We start from the raw sequence: 18244 nt of genomic DNA on the forward strand, positions 1-18244 counted from the left end.
GACCTTGTAAAAGAAAAGGTGGAAAAAGCCTAAAACTTACTAGTTTCAAACTTTGCATTACATTAATATGAAATTTTATTTAAAATTGACATTTTAAACAGTATTTCAAAATATATACTCATCCAGTATAAAATTAAATACAACTGTCATCAACCAAAGTAAAAAACAAAACAAAAAACAAAGCAACTGAACAGGTGAAGATTCAAAATTTTATATCGACTTGCTGCGTTGAAAATGTTCAGCTGATTTAATCAAATTATGCGAACTGAATGTCTTTTTTTACACAGGCACTTTAGTTGAACCAACTGAAAAATTTCAATAAAACAGTCAACCTAAAATTTTGAACTTTGACCTTGACATAGAAGTCTTTTAAGTTTGTTTTAAGTGTCTGGGTTTGTATGGATAGCATTATTATTATATATTATATTTAGTTATATGGGATACAACAGTAAACAGTAAGTATGAACAGTATGAAATATTGCTAATTGCACTTTACCATCTAACAGGGGACCAGTGTCCTTTTGTGTAGTGAAATCACTACTGCACATGCAAATGCTGCTGCTGCTTAACTTTAGCATGAACACTTTTGCTTGTGTGGAATTGGGCATTGAATGATGAATAAAAATAATAACATCTAAATTAACATATTTTGTTCAAGTCAAAAATATTATTTAACATCAATGAACCAAACTAAATACATCAGTTTATACCAACAAAACTAAGTTTTGTTTTAAATCAAGAAGAAATTGCTCTTTAAGGTAACAGTTGCAGGTCATCACTTTATACAGTGAATATTGATTTGATTAAACAAAATGCCTTTAGTCTTGCCTGGCAAGGCCAGACTGATATATATCTACAAGATATATCAGTCTGGTCAGTCTGCCCTCCGCCGCGATTCGAGTCCACTCCAAAACGTACCGTGCAATCAGATTCGTTTATTTCAGTGACACAAACAGCGTCACTCTAGTGTGGCGAAAGTCCCTTCAATATCAACAAAGGCTGCGCACGGGAGACCTGAGAGTTCATTCTATTCAGCTGTGAATTCAGTTTTAAATGACCAAAAACACATTAATTATTTACTTTTCGCTGTTGACTCTCTTGTCGCTTTGCTAACGTCATATCTGCCCTTCTCTGATTGGTTTACTCCGCTTCCTGTTTGCTCGGATTTGCTCCGCCCTAGAAATCGAATTGATTCAATGGCCGACCAGACTCATCCGCTGGTACAGTGGTGAGGCTGGATTTTCCAGGCAACCTTTAGTCCCCTGTTAGATGGTAAATTGCCAGATCTGTTTGGTTGTTTTGCCATTTCTTACCATCACAAACACACTGTAAAGATATTGGAGGTCAGATCTCAAAATCTTATGTTGACTTGCTGCAAAATTGTCAGTTATCTCAATTAAATTTTGTGAACTGGTGTTTTAGTCTTATTATGAACATTACTGTTACAAACAGAGCTAATCAGATTACAAAATATTGCTAAATGTAAAGGCAACCAAATAGGTGTCAAACATTACCATCTAACAGGGGACCAGTGTCCTTTTGTGTAATGATATCACTATAGCATGCACATGTTGCTGCTGCTTAAAGGGATAGTTCACCCAAAAATGAAAATTTGATGTTTATCTGCTTACCCCCAGAGCATCCAAGATGTAGGTGTCTTTGTTTCTTCAGTAGAACACAAATTATGATTTTTACCTCCAACCGTTGCTGTCTGTCAGTCAAATAATGCTAGTGGATGGGAACTTCTACAATAACAGTAAATAAAACTTGCTTAGACAAGTCCAAATTAAACCCTGCAGCTCGTGACAACACATTGATGTCCTAAGACAAGAAACGATCGGTTTGTGCGAGAAACCGAACAGTATTTATATCATTTTTTACCTCTAATACACCACTATGTCCAACTGCATTCATCACTCGATTTGTTTGGCTTGATCGCGCTCTGACAATGGCAGTGATGTCTCGCTCTCATTGAAGTATATGCAAAACATCCAAACAGATTTCACAATTTGCTATCTAACAGGGGACCAAAAGCATTTTATTAATTGAATCAATATTCACTGTATAAAGTGGTATTACTTCAAAGAGCTATTTCTGCTTGATTTAACCCATAAAACTTTGTTTTGTTGTTATAAATTAAAGTATTTAGGTTGGTTCAGCAAGGTTTAATAATTGACTTGAACAAAATTAGCTAATTCACCATTATAATAACAGGTTACCATAATAGGTTACCATTTTTTATTCACCATTCCATGCCCATTTTCACACAAGTGTACATGGTGAAGTTAAGCAGCAGCAAAATGTGCATGTTATATTGATTTCATTACACAAAAGGACACTGGTCCCCTGTTAGATGGTAAAGTGACACCTGCTTGGTTGCCTTTATATTTAGCAATATTTCCTATTCTGACTATCTCTGAATGTAATAGCAATGTTCATAATGTTCATCACAGTAGAAAGATTTTAAAGGACAAAACTCAGTTTTATGTTGATTCCTGCATTGAAAATCTTCAGTTGGTTCAGCTAAAGTGTAAGTTAAGTTCACATAATTTAATTGAGATAACTGACAATTTGGCAGCAATGCAGTGAGTTAACATAAAATTTTGAGATCTGAGTGTGTTTGTGATGGTAAGAAATGGCAAAGCAACCAAACAGATGTCGCAATTTACCATCAAACAGGGGACCAAAAGCATGTTGTTTAATCAAATCAAATTTCACTGTATAAAGTGATGACCTGCAATTGTTACCTTAAAGAGCTATTTCTGCTTGATTGAAATTGGTAGGTTGGTTCAGTGATGTTAATATTTTTATATTTATACCTTTATATTTAGCAATATTTTGTATTCTGTATATCTTTGAATGTAGCAGCAATGTTCATAAAAAACACTAAAACACCTATTATTGTTATTAAAATACACTGTAAAAAGATTTTTAAGGTCAAAATGAATGAAAATGAAGAACTGGCAAAGCAACCAGATCATTTCACACCATCTAACAGGGGACCAGTATCCATTTGTTTAATATAATCACTAACCTGATAAAATGGTGACCTGCAATTGTTACCTTATACCTGTTTCTGCTAGATTTAAACTTTTGAACTTAGTTCTTGCCATAAAAAATACTCTGTAATAAGTTTTTTTTCTTTTTTCTTTTTTTTAGGTCAAAATTAATTTTTATGTTGATTGTTTCATTGAAAATCTTTGGTTGGTTTAAGAAATGAAGTGCCAGTGTTCAATTCACATAATTTAATTGAGCCAACTGAGGATTTTTTAATGCAGCAAGTTTTGAAGTTTTTGCCTCAACAGTGGAAACATGTATAGTGAGTCTATTATATGATGGGCAGGAGGAACACAGTCCAGTCCTCAATCTTTTAAAATTGGTGCAAGAAATCAAATCTCACTCTAAACATCTCCAAAACAAAGGAAATGTCTATTAATTTTGGAGAGCATTAATTAATTTTTAATTAATAGGCAGCCAGTACAATCAGTCCAAAATTATAAATATCTTGGTGTACTTGACAATAAGCTTAAATGGGATATGTGGACTGATCATATACTGTATGAAGCCACAACAGAGAATACATTTCTTAAAGAAAATACTCTTCTGTAATGTCCAAAACATTAGCTTTTGAACTGTTGCCATCTCACTGACTGTATTTTTCCCCCGTTGTATTTAAAACTGATTCAAATGGTTTTCCTCAAGCAATTCAACGTTTAAAATTTTTAATAACTGATGGTTTGGTCATTCTTTTTTTATTTGTATATTGTGTATGTTTATGCCTACTGTGATCCCTTATGCCTGTGTGAACATTACATAATTATATAAAGTTACATAATGACTTCGCTGCCAGCTCACTGTTCACACATAGCTCCATTGCAGGCTATGGAGGTCCCCTGTTGGATAGGTAGACATCGGTCAGAGTTGCAGGTCCCCTCTTGGCATATTTTTTAAAAAATAAAAAAATGCTTATTTGAAGTTATATTATGAAAAAAGACCTTAAAAGAAAATTTTGTATGTCATTTTCGTTTCTTCAAAATAACCAGAAACACTGGTCCCCTCTTGGCGAGTGTAGAGTGATAGTCCCGTTAGTAATATAGGCGTGTATGTGTGTGTGTGTTTGTGAGAGAGAGTAGGGTGCATCACTGTTCGACCTGAGCCCTAGATGAACACTTTACAGTTGGTTTTGTGACTGTAAATCAGTCTCGTCACATGCTATTGAGGTTTAAATGATGCCATTTTTTTGTATGATCCCATACAGTAGTGAAATACATAGCAATATTTACATATTACTTGACAGTTTATTTGAAAACACTTTGCAATAAGGTTCATAATGTATTTACTAATGTAAACTATCCATGAGTAATACATTTGTTACTGTATTTGGTAATCTTTGTTAACGTTAATAAAATGCAGCAGTTTATTGTTCATGTTAGTTCACAGTGCATTAATTAATGTTAACAAATACAACTCTTGATTTTAATAATGGATTAGTAAATGCTGGAATTAACATTAACAACGATTATAAGTGCTGTAGAAGCACAGTTCATTGTTAGTTCATATTAACTAGTTAATATAAAGTGTTATTCATTTTTTTTTCAATTAGTGCAATTCAACAAGCTTTTTATTTCAAAAACATTTGGCATTAAATTACTTCCATAAATTTTGCAACTCTGAAACATTAATACCAAAATAGTTCAAAAGAGAGAATTAATACATGGAATAAAGCCTATAAAAAGGAAAGTCATGAGATGGGAAAATTGGATACACGTTTATACATTTCTCAAGTGGTTATATATAGAATATATAGGATTAAGAGGGTTTATTTGTCCTTCTCAGAAAGAATGAAGTCAGAGTCACTAGTCTCTGCAAAATTCTTTCTGATTGTAAGTTCGTATCAGTTTTCCTGTGTTCTGTAACAGGACACCTGTGTGTTAGCTACGTTTGGGATGCTTGTTGCAGTTTTAGGCGGATGGGTTCACAGAACTTTGATAGATTGATTTTTTGGATAATTCATTAAATATATAGAATTAAATATAATGAATAATTGTGTGTCTGATTGGTCCAGACGCTACACTCTCTTATTCATGTGGTTCATGAATGACTGTTGGGCACAAACACTCTTAGAGTCGCTGGGGACCATCCAGTGTCCAATAAATGTTGTAAGAATGTTGTAAGAATTCCAATACTGAACTGATGGCACAAGTGACTGGGTTAACAGACAGCTCTGTACACCATGAAACAAAAATTTTCCATTTACTGGCACAAGTGCGACGTGTCGATGGAGCTCTAGCATTCATGACAGTGTTCCTCATACCAGCTGAACACTGCAAGAGCTCTTGCTCAACCCCAGGGGCCATACACACAACCTGAACTTGTTCGGTGAGGGATGCCAAAGGGCCCTGTTCATTTGCGATAACAGGTCCTTCCGAACTGGTAATGGTTGTGGGGGACGTAAGGGCCAACAGCAGACTGAACCATGGTCTTGCTGGCCAGCAGAGCGCCACTAGAATAAGCCTGTGGTGTATCTCTTGCATACGCCTCAGGACAGGCCAGAGAAGTAGAATTGGAGGGAAGGTTTAGAGGAGGAGATCCGGCCAGTCATGGGCATGGGCATGGGCATCCTGGCCTAGTGATCCCCGCTCCTCCTGCGCTGTGAACCACAGCGGGCAATGTGTTGTCTCTCTGCAGGCAAAGAGGTCCACGGCTGCGGTACCATAAATTCCTCAAATTGACTGAACAACGCTTTGTGCAGATACCACTCCCCTGGCCTCAGAGAGAGCGAATCTGACACACTGTTGCAATGACCCCTGTTGGAATGTGTGCCGCTCTGACCGACAGAAAGTGCTTGTTCATCCACAACAGCAGCACTCGTGAAAGTCAAAGGCAAGATAGAGACCTTGAGCCCCCCTGTGCCCCCACCACCACGGTGTTGTCGGTCCGCACCAGAATGTGCCTCCCTTATAACTCTTGTCTGAAGTGTCTTAGGGTAAGAAGCACTCCCCTCAGCTCCAGGACATTGATGTGAGATGTCCTCTGCTGCAGGGTCTAGCTGCCTCGTATGCCCTGATGTTGCCACAGTCCTCCCCATCCGGTGAGGGACGCATCTGTTGTAACCACTTCCCTGCATGCCAGGGGCGGCCCCATTGGTACACCCCTTTGCAGAAAACGTTTCTGTCTCCAAAGCCTCAGGGAGACGAAGGTGTAAAAGCCCTAAGTGAATGGTTGATGAAGCTGCCATGAGAAGGTCCACCAGCCGTAGGAAGCTGAGATAAGGTAGCTTGTGTCGAACCTGGAACTTTTTTATAGCTCCCCGAATAGCCTGCCTCCTGCACGCTGTGAGGGTGGCCCTCATCACTCTGGAGTCTAGATGTAACCCCAGGAAGCATAATGACTAACACGGAGAGAGGCAGCTTTTCTGTAGGTTTCTGTAGGTTTCTGTAGGTTTGACATGCTCTAGTAGGCGTTGTGTGTTGTTGGCTGCTTGCTGTGGTGATCTGGCACAAAGCAACCAGTCACCCAGGTATGTGAGAATCAACATGCCCTCCCGTTGTAGAGGTTCTAATGCCACTTGGACACATCGTGTGAATACACGGGGAGAGAGGGAGAGGCCAAATGGTAGGACTCGATATTGGTATGTCCTGCACTGAAAAGTGAGCTGATAAAACCTTCCTAAACCTGTGATGAGGTGCAATGGGGATGTGGAAATATGCATCCTTCAGATCCACGGAGGTAAACCACATGCTGGGTTCGATTGGTTGTAGGACATCTATGACATGCAGCATGCAGAAAGGAAGGTGTTTGAGATCCAAGATGGGCCTGAAACTTCCATCTTTCTTTCGAATGAGGAAGTATTTTGAACGAAATCCTGTTTGGCGTGTCTAATCCAACCATCTCCATTGACTTTATATTGCGTGAAGCTGAACAGAACAATTTCTAAACACTGATATGTGACAAGGTGTACAGCAAACAAGCTAAAAAACCCAGAACTACAGTAGGTAGTCAACCAAGACTTGCATTGCTTCACTTGTTGCCCTTCGACTGGAAATTACAACCAAAAGCTGCACAATGTGGCATTGTATATTATACTCCAAGTTGTGTTGCGGTAAAAATAACAACAGTGTGAGTAGCTCACCGAGTGCAACCATTTGACGTCATCGACATAGAACGCACTGTGCACCTAAACAAAATGGTGCCGCCTATTGTCCAAATATGTCATGGATTATTTTAAATAATGTAAATCTTTCATGGGGTTTCTACTACATATTTCAGTAAGAGACATCATTTATGTTATATTAAGCCATACAAGTCTTAATACTAGCGGTTCCCTTTAAGTTTCTGAATATGTTGTCTAGACAAACACTGCATTACATTATGGACACATTGTGGTCCTGGGGTGCAAATCTTTTGAATTAAAACAGTTAATTTTGACAACTACTTGATCTGCTTAGTTATGAGTATGCTTTGTTACATATTCATGACATAAAAAAATGCAAAAATCCATCCATACTCCAAGCCACTTGTCCTCTACAGGGTCGCAGGGACATTTCTACCAGGACATTTGATGGTGCTGTCTACAAACGTAATAATTAGACGGGTTAAATATTATAGTCATCTGTAAGTTAACTTTTGATTTGGTTTGGTGTGAACAAAGTAATGTTTATTTTTATTTTTTTAAATAGCTATGGCTATAGTAATTATGGCTGCATTTATTGCAGAATGCTTTACAGTTGTGTCAACATAAGAAGTTTACAAATTGTTTACAAAATAAGTAGTAAAGGCAATTAAATGCAAATATACATGTTTTCCATTAACCTCATTTCTCTTGAGGTTGGCAGGGGGGTGGGATTACCTTAAAGAAGATCCTGGGTTGGGTGTTTTGAAACTTTTATTCACTTGAGACATATTGTCTCATTATGATTTACTGATATGAAATATTAACCACACCCTCTTACATTTTTCATTACAGAGATGTACAAAATACAACAGTAGTTGCTGGTGGGTATATAAAACAAGGCTTAATTCCCACCTAATGTTTGGAGAGATTGCTTGTCAAGCAGGAGAAATGCATGTTAATATTTTATTGACAGTGACAATACTGTGTATTACCAGACTTTGTCCTGCTGTGTGTAGGATTAATTTAGGCAATTGCATCCTCCAAGGTAACCCTCAGCCTCCCGCTCTTTTCAAGGATGGAGACTTTATTATTGGAGGGGTTTTCTCCATTCATTACTATCTAAGGACAGAGAAGCACACCTTTACTAGATGGCCACAAATGCTAGAGTGCAGTGGCAGGTTAGATTTTGATGTAACATTTTATTTATTTTTTTTTTTTAACAGATGTTTTGAGTAGTTTGCTGTTGTGCTAAATATATATTCATATTATATTCTGATATTCATTCAATGAGAATCATATAATCAAACTGTTCATGTGCTTATTTTTATAATGATTTATTTTACCTAAATAGTTTTTTTGTGTGTACTTCAACAGCATGGACTTCAGAGAACTGCGCTTTGCTCGTGCCTTGCAGTTCGCCATCCAAGAGATCAACAACAGCTCTGATCTCTTACCGGGCATCACACTAGGGTATCATATATATGACTCTTGTGGCTCTGTGCCAATGGCAATCAAAGTATCATTTCAGCTTGCCAATGGACTAGATCTCACATCTAACGAGACTGATTCCTGTGCAAAATCTGCTGGAGTTCTTGCACTAGTTGGAGAATCTGGTTCCACACCATCTATAAGCATGTCAAGACTTTTCAGTCCTTTTGGAATTCCACAGGTGTTTGCCAAATAAAACTATATTTTAGTCAAAAAGATTTCCAAAATAAATAAAAATGTTGGCACTGTGCCAGAAACTCAAAAATTATTGTTGTAAAAAAATATTGTATTTTTGTCATAATACACATAGAAAAACTTTGAAAATATTTGTTAAAAGAAACATCTGTGAACATTTGTCACGAGACATAGAATGAATGTTATTGCAATAAGATCAAAAATGTTTACTTTAAGTCCTTATACATTCGGAAACATTTTATTTTAAATGTTGTTGTTTTTTTTTCCATCTTGGTGCATTATAGGTGAGTCATTATGCAACATGTGCGTGTCTCAGTGACAAGCGGCAATATCCTACTTTCTTCAGGACCATTCCCAGCGATCATCATCAAGCGGCTGCACTGGCACGGATGGTCAAGCACTTTGGATGGACGTGGATCGGGGCTGTGCGCAGTGATTCAGACTATGGGAACAATGGCATGGCATCATTCCTGAAAGCTGCGGAGGAGGAGGGAATCTGTGTGGAGTATTCTGAGGCCTATTACAGGACCCAGCCGCGCAGTAAACTGAAAAGAGTCGCAGATGTCATTCGCAGATCAACGGCTCGTGTAATAGTTGCCTTTTTGGCCACAGGTGATATAAGACTTCTTTTAGAAGAGCTGAGTCAGCAGCCTCCTCCTCCGCTGCAGTGGATTGGCAGTGAGACTTGGGTTACAGACCCAGAAATGCTGCGGTTTAATTTGTGTATTGGTGCTGTGGGCTTTGCAATTCCGCGGTCTGTTATCCCAGGTTTTCGTAACTTTCTACTTGACCTCTCTCTAGAGCAGGTGCTGAAATTTCCCCTGCTGACAGAATTCTGGGAAAGCTCATTTAGCTGTAGTCTAAAACAGCAGACAGGTTCTTCTACTGGTATGCCAACATGCGATGGCACAGAGGCCTTACGCACATTACAGAACCCGTACACAGAAACGTCCCAGTTACGGATTACTAACATGGTGTACAAAGCCACATATGCTATAGCTCATGCCCTCCATGGCATTGTCTGTAACGAAAAGTATTGTGACAAAAACATGAAAGTTGAGCCCCGACAGGTACTTTTTCTTATTGCTGATTTTTATATATATATATATATATATATATATATGTATGTTTACAAAAGTGAATTTAAAATTCTCTATATACTACAGTATTATTCCTTTACTTTTTTGTGTAAAATTACTATAAAATATTTATACAACAACATCCACTATTTCAGCTACTAATTATCAGCAAATAATTTTAATCCCAACACAGTTTAAAATTTTCATGTCCATTATGCAGGTTTTGGATCAGCTCAAACAAGTGAACTTTACAAAAAATAATTATTCTGTTTCATTTGATACCAATGGAGACCCTGTGGCCACATATGAACTTGTGAATTGGCAGCTTCAAAAGGACAGTTCAGTTCATTTTGTGACAGTGGGTCATTATGATGCATCTCAGCGTAAAGGCCAAGAATTCAGTCTGAACAGAGATATCATTTGGCATGATGGCAGTGAAAAGGTATAGCATGTGATCTATTCTATGTGATTGTGGCTACTTACTAGAGTTGTGAGGTACCACTGGAACTGTTTTTTGGGGACATTTTTGTATTTTTATGTTGACATAATATTTGTTTTTCTAACCATATAAAAGTACAGCGACATCATTGTATGTCATTTACTTTAATTGAATTAATTAATTAAAATAAATCACTTCATATGAGCTGAATGTTCAACACCACTTGCCACTCAGACATAAAATACAGGTGTAGCATCCTTACAGATAAATATGACACTACTAAACATAACTAGATAGCCTTGGATAATGAATGAATGAATTTTATTTAAGTGTATTACTAATTAAAAAAAGAAAGAAAAAAGTTCATTTGTAACTCTGATGCTCTGTGTTCCTGTCACCTGCAGGTGCCTTTGTCTGTGTGCAGTGAGAGCTGTCCTCCAGGTACTAGGAAGGCTGTGCAAAAAGGAAGACCTGTCTGCTGTTATGACTGCATTAACTGTGCAAATGGAGAAATCAGCAATGAGACAGGTAATTTGTTTGGACATTCTGCTTGATAAATCACAGGTGGTTCTGGGCCAATGACAAATACTCACAGACAGTTAATGATAAAGAAAAGAAAAACAATAGTTTAAATATAGTTTAAAACTTAGATCTTACAAATCTGGGGTAATATTTTTTTATTTATTTTCTGCTGACCATAAATGACACAACATCTCATCTCATGAATGGCTTCCCTATTTTTTATTTATTATTATTATTATTATTATAATTTTTTTTTTTTTTTTTTTTTTTTTTTTATTATTTTGCCACTTTTTATATATGGGCTATTTTATAGAATTGGTTTAAAGTCAGAGTTGGAAATGTCTTGGGGGAAAAAAAAAAAATCTTTCTTTATAAAAGGCATGAAGTTTATTGTACTGATTTGAACTCTGAGGATTCATTAGTTTGAATATGCATTGAACTAAACACTAAAATAACATCTTAGAATTTTAACTTACATACTAAAACACTAATGATTTGCATAACTGTACCAAAATTTTGTTTATTTCCCCCCAAATAAACGATTATGTGTTCCCTTTTGTCACTACCAAAACAATGATGTCACTAAAACAGTCATGACCGAAACATGTGGTGAAGTTTTGGTTGTGACAATTTTAGATACTTTTGAGCAAAAACTAAATTTTATCGAATAACCCCCCCCAAAAAACAATGATGTCACAACCGAAAATTCACCACGTTTCAGTTGTGACTGTTTCTGTAGCAGGGGCGGTTTCTTCATTAGGACAATAGGGCGACGCACCACCAAAGTGAGAAAGGGACGGATTTTTCAATCACATTCAACCACAGAGTTACGCTAGCTGTCACTGCTAGGCTGTTTGTTCTGCCTCTGGATATAGTCCAATCAGCGTCAATCACGTTCGGTGGAGTACCGCCTCTTTTTGGGCATTTCAGTCTGGCGGAGATTTGCCCCGACTGCTCCCATAGACCTCCATTCAAAGAACTTTTTTTTTCGAACTGTAGGCACTGCAATGCAATTTCTATGGGTTCCGGGAGGGCTCGCACTAACGTGCTTTCGTCATCATATGTAACCTTAACTTGTGCAGCGATTGGTGGAAACAAACATACCTCTATTAATAATTTTTTTTAAGCTGAAATGACATTTAATAATTTCCTCAGTGCATAATTTACATTTGACAGACATATTCTCCACCTGTAAATGTTAGAAAGTCGAGAAAATATTTCCATTTTGCAGCCAGGTGTGGACGAGCCTTCAACAAGCACAAACATCCGTGAACGAGTTCAATCTGAGTAAAATACATTTTGCTCAAAATATTTGTTGAAAATTTGTTTTTGTTGGCGAACATAACTATGTCATATGTAGAATTTTGAACCTACAACTAAGTGTATTTGTACGATAGCAGTAACTGTGTAAAGTGACTATTGTAGGGTAATCAAAATAATAATAATTATTAGTCTGTTCTTTTGTTTTTATTTATTTTCATTTTTAGTTTAGTGTATTTAATTTCTGCTTCAAAAACATTTTGTTTTTAGATTGTAAAGGTACAATTTTAGAATGTAGCCTAGGCCTAATGTGATTTGACCCCTTTTTTGCACATAATTTATAGCATATACTAGTTACATTCATGTTTTTTTCATAGCCTTCAATATGAACATTGTTTCTAGGCCAATATTGGGCAGGATCTTAAATTTTTTTTTTTTTTTTTTTTTTTTTTTTTTTAATTAAATACAGTTTTTTTTTAGATCACAGCCCTATGGCATGCATTAAATACTGAATTTTCCATGTTTTAGATAGATACATTATTATATCACTTGTTAAATGGTTATTTAACAATTAGCCTATTCATTCCTGCATTTCTAAATTTTTTTTTTTTTTTGCGCCCCGCCAAATATTTTTTGCACCAGCCGCCACTGTTCTGTAGTGACAATTTTAGATACTTTTGAGCCTAGCTCAAAGATGCTAATCAGTACATGGCTACCTAGCACAGTTCAGTACACAGTACACACATAAAAACTAAATTTTGTAATTTATAATAACACCCAAAAAAGTTTGCAAAAAAAGTTGCTTGATAGTGATGTCCCCTCAAGTTACAGAGTTGTTCAAAAAATTCAGACTTTTGAACACATTTAGCTGTTTAACATACACTGTTCTGGTAGTGACATGAAAATGTGGGACACTTTTTTTTTTTTTTTCTAAAACATTTTCACAAGTTGAAATTTAGAGGTTAGGGTTTGGGACAGCCACCTCCTAACTGAAAGTACCAAATAAATTATGATTTTAGATTAAGCTTACTGATATTTATATATATATATATATATATATATATATATATATATATATATATATATATATATATATATATATATATATATATATATATATATATATTATTTTTTGTCAGATTCAGTAGATAATAGAAGGGTTTGGTTGTTGGACAGCAGTTTGTATCAATTCTGTAGAACGGCCCATATATCAACATTTGAGAGATTGTCGAAATAGGTTTGAGGTTAATTTATCTCATTTTTTTTAATATGATTATAGTGAATTTCAAAATAGTGACATTGTATCATTGTTGAACATCAAAGTTTTTTGTTTCTGTTCAGTAATGGGGAATTTGTAGACATGGGTGTTTTTGAACTAGTGAAGTAAAAATTACAGTTTTTATTTTGAAGTGAAAAAATAAAATTAGACCCATGGGGTAAGATGCCAGTATATTTTATCGGAGTGTCTATTTACACTAAGTGCAAATAGCATCCCTTGTTGGCAAATGCTATTTGCACTAGCTCAGCCCTGCAATGTCTGGTTGGGCCACTCAAGTTTTAAAAAAGATGCACAGTGTTTAAAGTCTTTGGTGTCACAGCAGTAGTGCATGAGACTCGCAAACCTGGCTTTTGACACGATCGACGCAAGTTCGAATCCGCCTTTTGCCAAGCTGGCATTTATTATTCATTTTATAGAAATGAAAATAATGTTCTATAACTAGAAATAAACTGCAAATGAGTGTTAAATAATATTAAAAGTCCTGTTTTTAATATTATTGCATCCTGTTAATGTACATAAATACCCAGGTGCAAATGGTATCTGCCAATATAAAGTAGGCTATAGATAGCATCTAATTACAAGCCTGTTTACTCTTATTGAAAAGAGCATATAGCCTACTTTTATATGGTGTAAATAGAATCTATAGCTATTTTCACTCAGTGTAAATAGAATGTATTGCTATTTCACTTGTAAATAAAATCTTTTGCTCAGAAAATATGCTATTTTCACTTAGTGTAAATAGCATCTAATTGTTATTTACACTTGGTGTAAATAGCATCTATCGTTATTTGCACTTAGTGCAAATAGCCACTGCCATTTTTTTTTCTTTGCCTTCTTTAGAATTAGTACATTTTTGCACTTTTTGTAATAGTTTCTTCAATTGTCCTGAGTGTGAAAGGATGAATCTCAAAATTAAATATGCAAAAGATGCTGAAGAGGGCAGGACCTGGAGGATTTCTCTATACAACAGAAGATAAACAAGGGGCTCATGAACAACTATCACAAAACATAAAATCAGTCATTGATCATCCAGGTAATAACACAGAGTATCAATAATCAAGGCATAAAAACAGTCATCGATCATCCAGGTAGTAAACTTTTAAACAGGTTTAATAAATTTAGTAAATTCAGGGGCCGTTTACATGACACCGTTTTTCAACTAAAAACATAAAACTGTTTTTGCTTTTTGGGCATTCATTTACACGAAAACGGCGTTTTGGTGGCCTGAAAATGCAAACTTTTGAAAACAAGTTTCAAAGTGCACGTTTTTGAAAACGGTCTCTGTGTAAACATAAAACGCGAATGATGCACATTACGTTCATTCTATAGGGTTTCCTCGCCATCTAATGGTCTGCCAGCAGAATACAGTGTTTTTAGTCATTTTCACAGATTCGTATGAATGGGGATCGTTTTGACAGTGGTGTCGTCTATATGTGGAAAACTCAAAGGAAAAACGTATCCATTTTAAACATATATTTGTCGTGTAAATGTGCCCAGTCATTTTGTTATGCGGACTATATGTAAACATCAGTACTTTTCAAGGGAACTCGTGTTGCATTGAGAAATGACGCAGTGGGAACGCAACGCGTGATGTCGTCATGAAGCACATGTGAAATCAGTCCAATGGTCACACAAGACGTCAGACGCGGGTGACTTCACGACCAGGAAACTTTAAAGCACGCTCAAACAGTACAACACTAGCTTCTGTGTCTTCAGTAGTGCTCTCTGTGACTTGTTTGTCTTATTTGGTGTTGTATTGTCATATATCCATATCTATACAAGCAGTTTAGATTGTGTGTTCATCCCTGCCCACGTTATATCACGAGTGGGGATACACACAATCTTTGTGTAGCTTGTTTGGGAGCGGAGCAAGCACAGTCAGCACTCAAGGGTGTTGGCGGTGAGCACTGTGAATTACTTCCTTTACGGACACTCCGCTCCCACTCTTTGAGGAGGGCACCCAGGCTTGCGTTCCCCATGGTTCGGGTCCTGCTGTTGCTGAGGCACAGCGGCGATCTAGATCATGGGGGTCGCAAATGGATCTAGCAGAGGGGTTTGAGACAGCCTTATCTCAGCCCTCACCTGATACATCCAGTGCTTTTTCTCAGTGTTTGGAAGCACGCTTTGCAGTTTCTTCCATGCTGGTTGAAGCACTGGTGCTCAACGTGTCCAGCTCTGAGGAGTTGGATGTGGAGAGCATCGATATGTGTGAGAGTGAGGACATGCTTCCAGCCCTTGTGAGCACAACCTCCATGTTGGGGCCTCACATTTTTTCCAGATCTCCACACCGAGGTGTCAAGATCCTGGAAGAAACCAGCCTCCTATCGAGTGCATAGTGCTCAGATCACACACTATGCATCGATAGTGGGGCTTAGGGAGCACAGTTATGTTCTCGTCCAGTCAGACAACACATCAGTGGTCGCCTACATAAATCACCAAGGGGGTTTGCGATCGCGTCCACTTTACAAACTGCCGCACCAAATCCTCCTGTGGTCCAAGGGGAAATTACTGTCACTCAGGGCAGCATATATGCTTACGTCCACAGAGCTGCCCTGTGACGTAAGTCGGAACAGTTGTTCATTTGTTTTGGGTCTCATAGCAAAGGGGCACCAGCATCCAAGCAGAGAATGAGTAAATGGATAGTTGGCCGACTCATAGGCATGGATAGTTGCCTATGAGTCGGCCAGACAACCTTCCCCTATGTCAGTTTGAGCCCACTCTACTAGAAGTATGGCGGCCTCTAAAGCTCTTCTCTCCGGAGTATCTTTGCAAGATGTTTGCGATGCGGCAGGCTGGTCCTCGCCACATGCATTCGTGAGGTTTTACGACCTTGACCTGAGATCCACCCCTGGGGCCCGGGTTTTTTCTAGTGTTGACGAGTCACACTAGACAGACACTAGACACTATGACTGTGTGGGTATTAACGTTACCACTGCGTCATTTCTCGACACAACACAAGTTCCCTTGGAAGGGAACGTCTCGGTTACGACTGTAACCTTAGTTCCCTGAAGAGGGATCAAGACGTTGCGTCGCCCTGCCATACTTCCAGCATGTCTGTCAGCGACTACTTCAGACACTTTTGAAGCTAGCGTTGCACTGTTTGAGCGTGCTTTATAGTTTCCTGGTCGTGATGTCACCCTCCTCTGACATCTTTTCACACCATTGGACTGATTTCACATGTGCTTCATGACGACATCACGCGTTGCGTTCCCACTACGTAATTTTCGACGCAACGTCTCGTTCCCTCTTCAAGGAACTAAGGTTACAGTCGTAACCAAGACTTTTATTAAATTGCTTATTCAGGGCAGTACTGTAAAATGTATGGCCTTTTGTGCTCTCTGTGACCCAGTTTTCCTATGTTCTGATTAGTTCATTCGGTTTCACCTATGTTCTGTTATCTCATTAGTTCCTTTGTTTGGTTCCTGGTTATAAGTCCTCAGTTCTCCTTCAGTGTTTGTCTGTTCTCATTTATGTTTGCATGTAAATATTTCCTGCCTCCAGTGTTTTAGTTATTAAAGTATATTTTATAGTCTTTATCTTCATCTTCGTGAGGTTTATCTACATAAAACGTTACAAGTGCTAAATGAAAACAAGATGCAATTTTTTAAATATATTTTTCAGGGTAGTACTAAATAAATAAATAAACAACATGCAATATTTCAAGAGTTTACTTCTTCAATTTCATTTATTTATTTATTTACACTTTACAGAATGTATGTTAACTTAATGTTTAGGTAAAATGATAGCATTTTATAGGACAAAAATGAGCACCATATCATGGACCCTGCTTTTTCCACTGAGTTGGTAATTCTAAAAGGTCTGATAACCTGTTTGTCTCCCTTTTCTTCCTATGGTTCATAAATGACTGTAACGCATTGATTTCTTCCATCTTCCAGATTCTTTAGATTGTCATAAATGCCTACCTGAGTACTGGCCCAATAATAAGAAGGACAAGTGTCTTCCTAAACCAGTGGAGTTTCTCTCCTGGGATGAAATCCTTGGGATTATCCTGGCTGCTTTTTCTATTGCAGGCTCTTTAGTGGCTTTGAGCATGGCTTTAGTGTTCTACAAAAACAGAGCCTCTCCAATAGTAAGAGCCAACAACTCAGAGCTGAGCTTTCTGCTGCTCTTTTCACTGACTCTATGTTTCCTCTGTTCACTTACTTTCATTGGTCGGCCCACTGAGTGGTCCTGTATGTTACGTCACACAGCATTTGGAATCACTTTTGTCCTCTGTATCTCATGTGTTCTGTTGAAAACAATAGTGGTGTTAATGGCTTTCAGGGCTACACTTCCAGGAAGTAATGTCATGAAATGGTTTGGGCCTCATCAACAGAGACTCAGTGTTTTTGGTTTCACTTTTGTACAGGTTCTCATATGTGTGCTTTGGTTAACAACATCCCCACCATTTCCTTACAATAATATGCAAATCTACAAAGAAAAGATAATTCTTGAATGCAGTTTAGGATCAGCTATTGGTTTCTGGGCTGTACTGGGTTATATTGGCCTCCTAGCTTTCCTTTGCTTTGTTTTAGCTTTTCTTGCCCGAAAACTGCCTGATAATTTCAATGAGGCTAAATTCATCACATTCAGCATGCTCATATTCTGTGCTGTATGGATCACATTTGTTCCAGCTTATGTCAGCTCTCCAGGGAAATTTACTGTAGCTGTAGAGATATTTGCCATTTTAGCTTCAAGCTTTGGTCTGATTCTCTGTATTTTTGTGCCTAAGTGCTTCATTATTGTATTTAGACCAGAGAAGAATACCAAAAAACACCTAATGGGTAAAGTACCATCAAAAGCTCTCTGAGTCACACAGTGCAATCACCGCATCAGTGCATACTAAAAAATATTGCAAATTATATATT

At 37.4% G+C, this 18244-nt stretch overlaps 1 pseudogene; it reads left to right on the forward strand.

Annotated features, from left to right (window-relative positions):
- The first annotated feature begins 7832 nt into the window (after nucleotides 1-7832).
- LOC125255821 lies at nucleotides 7833-17933 on the forward strand (annotated as a pseudogene).
- Nucleotides 17934-18244: the final 311 nt, after the last annotated feature.

This window comes from Megalobrama amblycephala, linkage group LG20 (genome assembly GCF_018812025.1).
Source record: "Megalobrama amblycephala isolate DHTTF-2021 linkage group LG20, ASM1881202v1, whole genome shotgun sequence".
NCBI lineage: Eukaryota > Metazoa > Chordata > Actinopteri > Cypriniformes > Xenocyprididae > Megalobrama > Megalobrama amblycephala.